Source organism: Phodopus roborovskii, unplaced genomic scaffold, assembly GCF_943737965.1.
Source record: "Phodopus roborovskii unplaced genomic scaffold, PHOROB, whole genome shotgun sequence".
NCBI classification, from domain to species: domain Eukaryota; kingdom Metazoa; phylum Chordata; class Mammalia; order Rodentia; family Cricetidae; genus Phodopus; species Phodopus roborovskii.
In genome coordinates this window covers 168,912-177,662 of record NW_026125507.1, presented here as the reverse complement: position 1 = coordinate 177,662, position 8,751 = coordinate 168,912, and positions in this window count along the sequence as shown.

Genomic DNA, 8,751 nt, shown 5'->3' with positions numbered 1-8,751 from the left:
CTCAATCACCCACCATCCCTCGTACTCTGGAAGATGCATAGATCATTAAGAATATGCTCTGCCCATGTCTACAACTTTCCTAACCTTGTCCCTGACGGATTTTGGCACCCAAACCGTAATCGGTGATGGCACTGTCTGTCGTTTACATAATTTAAAGAATTAAATAAGTCACTAATAGCTAACTGTCACAATAAATAGGGGACGTAGCATTCTACTGGCAGGGAAGCATGGCCAGACTCCAGTCATGAAGGATGTCATCATCATCAATAGAGTCAATGAATCATAAAATGTGAAGATATTGAACATTATCTCCACAAGAGGGAGCTTTACAGGTCTCTTCATGGAATTGTGGATTGTTGTTTCCATAACTATACAAATATTTACATTATTGGGGTTGACACAGATTGTCAATTTAAATTCATTAATTATGTAATTAGATGATCTGTGGCACCAGATTCCAGGTGTCATGGACGATATAATCATTGTTTTATGTAATTAAATAATCAAATAATGAGTTCATGTAACATCATCCACTTCCCTAAGGTGGCTCCAAACCAGGCCCATGAACGATGCTGTCGTGATAAATTTAAATATTTTAACTACATAATTGATATTAAGATGGTCTATAATAATCGCCTCCCACATCGTGTAACCACAATCCACTGATCACGTATTATCTAATGTCCCATTTTAATAATCAAATAACAACATAATCAGAGGATGAAATGGTCTGCCATACTCCACAAAATTGACTCTCTGTTGACTCCCACGTGATTGTGGGAAACTCCCAGTTTCATAAGTTATTTAATCGCAGAGCATAGTAGTAATATGTTGAAATGCTGAACTGTCATTGTGGATGCAGGGTTTTTAGAAGATATCACATAATTAATGTTGGGCGGCTGCCTCAAAAGAGATGGACTGAAATCCAATAATCACAAAGTCTACTCTAACAAATGGATTATCACCTTCCTGAAGGAAGTCATCAAAGGCAAACTCCCCTTTTGATGAATAATTGTGAGTCTTATTTGTCTTTTGTTCCATAGTGTGACTTCTTAGGAGAGAGAGTATTCATAAACAGAAGACTTTGAACTGTTTCTCCACAGACTACGTTCTCTGATGATTAGGTAATCTTGAATTTGGTAACCAGTAAAAGCTGTCGGCACACCTCCAGAGGTGTGGCTATGACTTGTTTAGGCGAGTCAAATGTTGTCATTAAAAGTTTTAGGAGATAGTTACCTTGGGAGACTGTAATGTCCCATGATAACACTTTCTCGAAGCTGCTCTCTGGTCCTTGGCCCATGATACCAGGATACAGAATGCAACAGGGTTGCCAGGCAACATTTATGAACCAACATTCTGTCACATTCTACTGCCCCTCCCACATGCTTAAAGGAGTATACACACTGATGAGCTAACCTTACAGCCTCACTGAGTTTCTCACAAACACAAAGCAGGGCTATTTCTTTTGAGTTCTACATATTTACCAGTCTCTCAAGCTACAACTTGCCTATAGTGACATAAGCATGAAAACGAAAGCATCATTGTGCCATTCAAGTACAATGATGAGTATTTTAAACCTGTTTTCTATGCTTCAGTTTTCTAATTTCTAGAACGGAAACAATACAATTAATCAACTCTACCATAATCCTTTTCCCTTTATTGAAAATAAAATAAACTCCTCTTCATCTTCTTATCTTTAGAGGAGCTTGATCCCATGGTTTCTCAGAGTTGTTTAGATTTGCATTAGGCTGATGATTAAGGATTTTGAGCAGTGTCTTATGCTTCTTTCTGTCATTTTGGATTCCTCAATTGACTGGTCTCTATTAAGTCCTTTATCCCGCTTTCTACTATGGTTATTTAGAGTGATTTATTGCTGGTGGTGTGTCATGTTATCAGACCGACAGAGTTCATTACATGAAATTTCCTGATCAGGAGATTATTCAATTATTCCATTTTAAATATCGGTGGTCACTGCGTCCTTCATGGGTCAGTTCTATTGCAACCTCTCAGAAAATGATGATGCGAAACAGTACAGTTTTTTTTTTAATCGTGTAATCATTCGATTGTTAAAAATCTACTATTGAGTAATCAGTAATCACTGTATAAGGCAGTGTCCCCCATTCTCTGGCCACTGCTTCTGGTACCGATCTCCTGCTGTGTCAATGCCACAGCAGCCAAATGACGGATGACACCATCATTCCTTACGCAAACAAATAAGTTAATAATTGGATAGTCCTCCATATTTAACTTTGAAAAGATGGAACCAAACTCCAGTGATTGTCAAGGAAGTAGTACTTAGATAATTAAATAATGCCACGTGATTAACTCCCATGTAGGTTTGGCCCGACTCCAGTCAAAAACAACATCTTCATCGATTTTAATAATTAATATATAATGAAAAATGATTAAAAAATGACATGGTGTTGCATACTTAAATCCCACATGGAGTAGTCAGACTGATCTCTTACCGGAATAATGATGTTTTTAAAAAATTAAATAGAAAATTAATTAGTGGGCCTTTTATATTAACACTGATGACATGGCACCAAAGTCCTAAACCTATCGCTGATGTAAAGATCTACTTACATAGCTAAATTGTGAAGTAATGAGATGATATTACATCATCAACTACCAAAATCTGACTCCAAACGGGACTTATAGTCCATATCATTAACTGTATTTTAAATACGTCAATTAAATGAAGAATTATTACTTAACTCTCTAGTTTAACTGTTAAAGAAGTAAGTGTAGTATTAGATGACATGATGGTCTGGTACAACGGTCTCCCCTAAAGAGGCTCAAATCTCCAGTGATCACTGAATACATAATGACAGATTTTCATAATTAAATGAATAAACAGTAACAAGTGGATGGTGTTTCATGAGTGAAGCCTAAATGACTGCTCAATACTGAAAAGACATTGAGTTCTTAAGCATAGATTTGAACAAAAAAATGAATAGAGAGATAGATTCTCATAGTTCACCCCTAGATGACAAAATGATATCAATATAGATTTATATAAAGAAAGGAAGTAAGAAAGAATGAAAGGAAGAAATGAAGAAAGAAAGAAAGAATTCAGAAGATACAATTTAACACCAACAATTTGTATCCCAGACTCCACTCTTCCTGGAGTAATAACAGACAGATTTGTATAATGAAACAATCAGATAGTTAGATCGTGTGTCACACTTGAGTGTGACACAAGGTGGCGCCAAACTTCAGGGATCTCAAATTATATAATGAAAGAATTTAATAATTACATCTTTAAATATGTAAGCCGTTGACATTTTTTTGTATCATCAATTCCTGGGCAGACTTGCCAGGTATGAAACTGTATGCTGTCATCACACATTTTTAACAGGCCATCAGTTAATCGTCAGATAATCATACTGTCTTGCCTGATGAATTCTGTTGGCCTGACCTCATCACAAGCACCTGAATGTCTGTTGTGGTTTGGCAGGACATTTGATAGTGGGCCCAATCCTGGCGTAGCAGTAGTAGCCACAATGTTGATAACAGCTGAAAACATGGCTGCGGCAGGGGCATCACCAGCATAGCTGAGAGAGAGATGTTCTTCCGTGTTCTGAATCGTGATCCTTTCACCAGGTCTCGGTGATGGTGCCGACCTCCTAGTGCCACTCCTTCTTCTCATGGTAGATCACAACCGATGTGAAGATGTGGAGGAAGAGCAGGTAGTCAACACCCAGACCACCATGCCGGCCTTGGCGAGGTCCTTGTACTTCTCGGTTGGAACCGTGCAACATTCTGGACTCAATCATCCAGCATCCCTTGTACTCTAGGAGATGCATACATTATTCAAAAAAATGCTCTGGCCATGTCTACATCTTTCCTAACCTTTTCCCTGACAGATATTTGCACCCTAACTGTAAACGGTGATGTCATTGTCGGTCGTTTACATAATTTAAAGAAATGAATGAGTCAGTAATACATAACTGTCACAATAAATAGGTGATGTAGCATTTTGCTGGCAGGGAAACATGGTCAGAATACAGGGATGAAGGATGTCATCATCATCAATTGAAAAAATGAATCGTAAAATGTGATGATATTGCCCATTAACTCCACAAGAGGGAGCTTTACAGGTCTCTTCTTGGAATGATGGATTGTTGTTTACATAACTATACAAATATTTACATTATCTTGGGGATTAACACAGATTGTCACTTTAAATTCATTAATTATGTAATTAGATGATCTGTGACACCAGATTCCAGGTGTCATGGACTATATAATCATTGTTTCATATAATTATATAATCAAATAATGAGTTCATGTAACATCATCCACTTCCCTAAGGTGGCTCCAAACCAGGCTCATGAACGATGCTGTCATGATGAATTTAAATATTTTAACTACATATTTGATATTAAGATGGTCTATAATAATCGCCTCCCACATCATGTCACCACAATCCACTGATCATGGATTATCTAATGTCCTATTTTAATAATCAAATAACAACATAATCAGAGGATGAAATGGTCTGCCATACTCCACACAATTGACTCTCTGTTGACTCCCACATGTTTGTGGGAAACTCCCAGGTTCATCCCTTATTTAAACGCAGAGCAGAGTAGTAACATGTTTAAATGCTCAACTGTCATTGTAGATGCAGGGATTTTAGAAGATATCACATATTTAATGTTGGGCGGCTGCCTCAAAAGAGATGGCCTGAAATCCAATAATCACAAAGTCTACTCTAACAAATGGATTAACACCTTCCTGAAGGAAGTCATCAATGGAAAACTCACCTTTAATGAGTAATTGTGAGTCTTATTTGTCTTTTGTTCCATAGTGTGACTTCTTAGGAGAGAGGGTATTCATAAACAGGAGACTTTGAACTGTTTCTCCACAGACTACGTTCTCTGATGATTAGGTAATCTTGAATTTGGTTACCAGTAAAAGCTACAGGCACACTTCTAGACGTTTGGCTATGACTTGTTCAGGCGAATCAAATGCTGTCATTATAAGTTTTAGGAGATAGTTATCTTGGGAGAATGTAATGTCCCATGATAACATTTTCTCGAAGCTGCTCTCTGGTCCTTGGTCCATGATACCAGGATACAGAATGCAAGCAGGGTTGCCAGGCAACATTTATGAACCAACATTCTGAAACATTCTAGTGCCCCTCCCGCATGCTTAAAGGAGTATACCCACCGATGAACTAACCTTACATCCTCAACGAGTTTCTCACAAAAACAAAGCAGGGCTCTTTCTTTTGAGTTCTACATATTTACCAGTTTCACAAGCTACAACATGCCTATAATGACAAAAGCATGAAAACGAAAGCATCATTGTGCCATTCAAGTACAATGATCGGTATTTTAATCCTGTTTTCTATGCCTCAATTATCTAATTTCTAGAGTGGAAACAATACAAATAAATGCCTCTGCCATAATCCTTTTCTCTTTATGGAAAATAAAATAAACTCCTCTTCATTCTTTTACCTTTAGAGGAGCTTGATCCCCTGGTTTCTCAGGGTAATTTAGCATCAGCATTAAGCTGATGATTAAAGAATTTGAGCAGTGTCTTATGTTTGTTTCAGTCATTTTTATTCCTCAATTGACTGTTATCTATTAAGTCCTGTGCCCCACTTTCTAATATGGTTATTTAGAGTGATTTATTGTTTATGGTGTGTCATGTTAACAGCCCGACAGAGTTCATTAGATGAGATTCCCTGATCAGGAGATTATTCAGTTATTCCATTTTTAAAATCGGTGGTCACTGTGTCCTTCATGGGTCAGTTCTGTTGCAACCTCTCAGAAACCGATGATGCAAAACAGTACAGTTTTCTAAAATCGTGTAATCATTCGATTGTTAAAAATCTACTATTAAGTCATCAGTAACCACTGTATAAGGGAGTGTCCCCCATTCTCTGGGCACTGCTTCTGGATCCGATCTCCTGCTGTGTCTATCCCACAGAAGCAAAATGACGGATGACACCATCTTTACTTATGCAATCAAATGAGTTAATAATTGGATAGTCCTCCATAATTAACTTTCATAAGATGGAACCCAACTCCAGCGATTGCCAAGGAAGTAGTACTTAGATAATCAAATAATGCCACGTGATTAACTCCCATGGAGTAATGGCCCGACTCCAGTCAAGAAGAACAACATCTTCATCGATTTAAATAATGAATATATAATGAAAAATGATTGAATGATGTCATGGTGGTACATACTTAAATCTCACATGGATTAGTCAGACTGATCTCTTCCTGGAATAATGAGGAATTTACAAAATTAATTGATCATTAATTAGAGGGTCTTTTATATTAACAATGATGAGATGGCACCAAAGTCCTAAACCTATCACTGATGTAAAGATCTATTTACATAGCTAAATGATGAAGTAATGAGAAGATATTACATCATCACCTCCAAAAATCTGACTCCAAACGGGACTTATGGTCCATAACATTACCTGAATTTAAATACGTCAATTAAATGAAGAATTATCACTTAATTTCCTAGTTTAACAGTTAAAGAAGTAAATGTAGTGTTATATGAGGTGATGGTCAGGTACAACGGTCTCCCTAGAGGAGGCTCAAAACTCCAATGATCACTGAATACATAATGACAGAATTTCAGAATTAAATGAATAAACAGTAAAAAAGTGGATGGTGTTTTATGCATGAAGCCTAAATGATTGCTCAATACTGAAGAGACATTGAGTTCTTAATCATAGATTTGAACAAACAATGAATGAGTAAAAGATAGTTTATCATAATTCACCCCTAGAGATATAACAAAATGATATCAACATTGATTTAAATTAAGAAAGGAAGAAAGAATGAAATAAAGAAAGAAAGAAAGAATTCACAAGATACAATTTAACACCAACAAGGTGGATCCAGACTCCACTCTCCCTGGAGTGGTAAAAGACAGATTTGAATAATGAAATAATCACATAGTTAGATGGTATGTCACACTTGAGTCACACAAGGTGGCGCCAAACTTCAGGGATCACAAATTATATAATGAAATAATTTAATAATTAAATCTTTAAATATGTAAGCCGTTGACATTTTTTTGTATCATCAATTCCTGGGCAGACTTGCCAGATATGAAAATGGATGATATCGTAACGCATTTATACCATGCCATCAGTTAATCGTCAGATAATCATACTGTCTTCCCTGATGAATTCTGTTGGCCTGACCTCATCACAAACGCCTGAATCTCTGTTGTGGTGAGGCAGGACGTGAGATAGTGGGTCCAATCCTGGCGTAGCAGTAGTAGCCACAATGTTGATAACAGCTGAAAAGATGGCTGCAGCAGGGGCATCAATAGCATAGCTGAGAGAGAGATGTTCTTCGTGTTCTGAGTCATCATCCTTTTGCCAGGTCTCGGTGATGGTGCCGACCTCCTAGTGACACTCCTTCTTCTCATGGTAGATCACAACAGATGTGAAGATATGGAGGAAGAACAGCCAGACCACAGTGCCGGCCTTGGTGAAGTCCTTGTACTTCTCAGAGGGCACCGTGCAACCTTCAGGACTCAATCACCCACCATCCCTCGTACTCTGTAAGATGCATAGATCATTCAGAAAATGCTCTGTCCATGTCAACAACTTTCCTAACCTTGTCCCTGACGGATTTTTGCACCCTAACCGTAATCGGTGATGGCACTGTCTGTCGTTTACATAATTTAAAGACTTAAATAAGTCACTAATAGCTTACTGTCACAATAAATAGGGGATGTTGCATTCTACTGGAAGGGAATCTTGACCAGACACCAGTCATGAAGGATGTCATCATCATCAATTGAGTCAATGAATCATACAATGTGAAGATATTGCACATTATCTCCACAAGGGGGAGCTTTACAGGTCTCTTCATGGAATGGAGGATTGTTGTTTACATAACTATACAGATATTTACATTATCTTGGGGAATAACACAGATTGTCAAATCAAATTCATTAATTATGTAATTAGATGATCTGTGACACCAGATTCCAGGTGTCATGGATGATATAATCGTAGTTTTATATAATTAAATAATCAAATAATGAGTTCATGTAACATCATCCACTTCCCTAAGGTGGCTCCAAACCAGGCTCATGAACGATGCTGTCATGATAAATTTAAATATTTTAACTACATAATTGATATTAAGATGGTCTATAATAATTGCCTCTCACATGGCGTCACCACAGTCCACTGATCATGGATTATCTAATGTCCTATTTTAATAATCAAATAACAACATAATCAGAGGATGAAATGGTCTGCCATACTCCACACAATTGACTCTCTGTTGACTCCCACATGTTTGTGGGAAACTCCCAGGTTCATCCCTTATTTAAACGCAGAGCAGAGTAGTAACATGTTTAAATGCTCAACTGTCATTGTAGATGCAGGGATTTTAGAAGATATCACATATTTAATGTTGGGCGGCTGCCTCAAAAGAGATGGCCTGAAATCCAATAATCACAAAGTCTACTCTAACAAATGGATTAACACCTTCCTGAAGGAAGTCATCAATGGAAAACTCACCTTTAATGAGTAATTGTGAGTCTTATTTGTCTTTTGTTCCATAGTGTGACTTCTTAGGAGAGAGGGTATTCATAAACAGGAGACTTTGAACTGTTTCTCCACAGACTACGTTCTCTGATGATTAGGTAATCTTGAATTTGGTAACCAGTAAAAGCTGTAGGCACACTTCCAGAGGTGTGGCTATGACTTGTTTAGGCGAGTCAAATGCTGTCATTATAAGTTTTAGG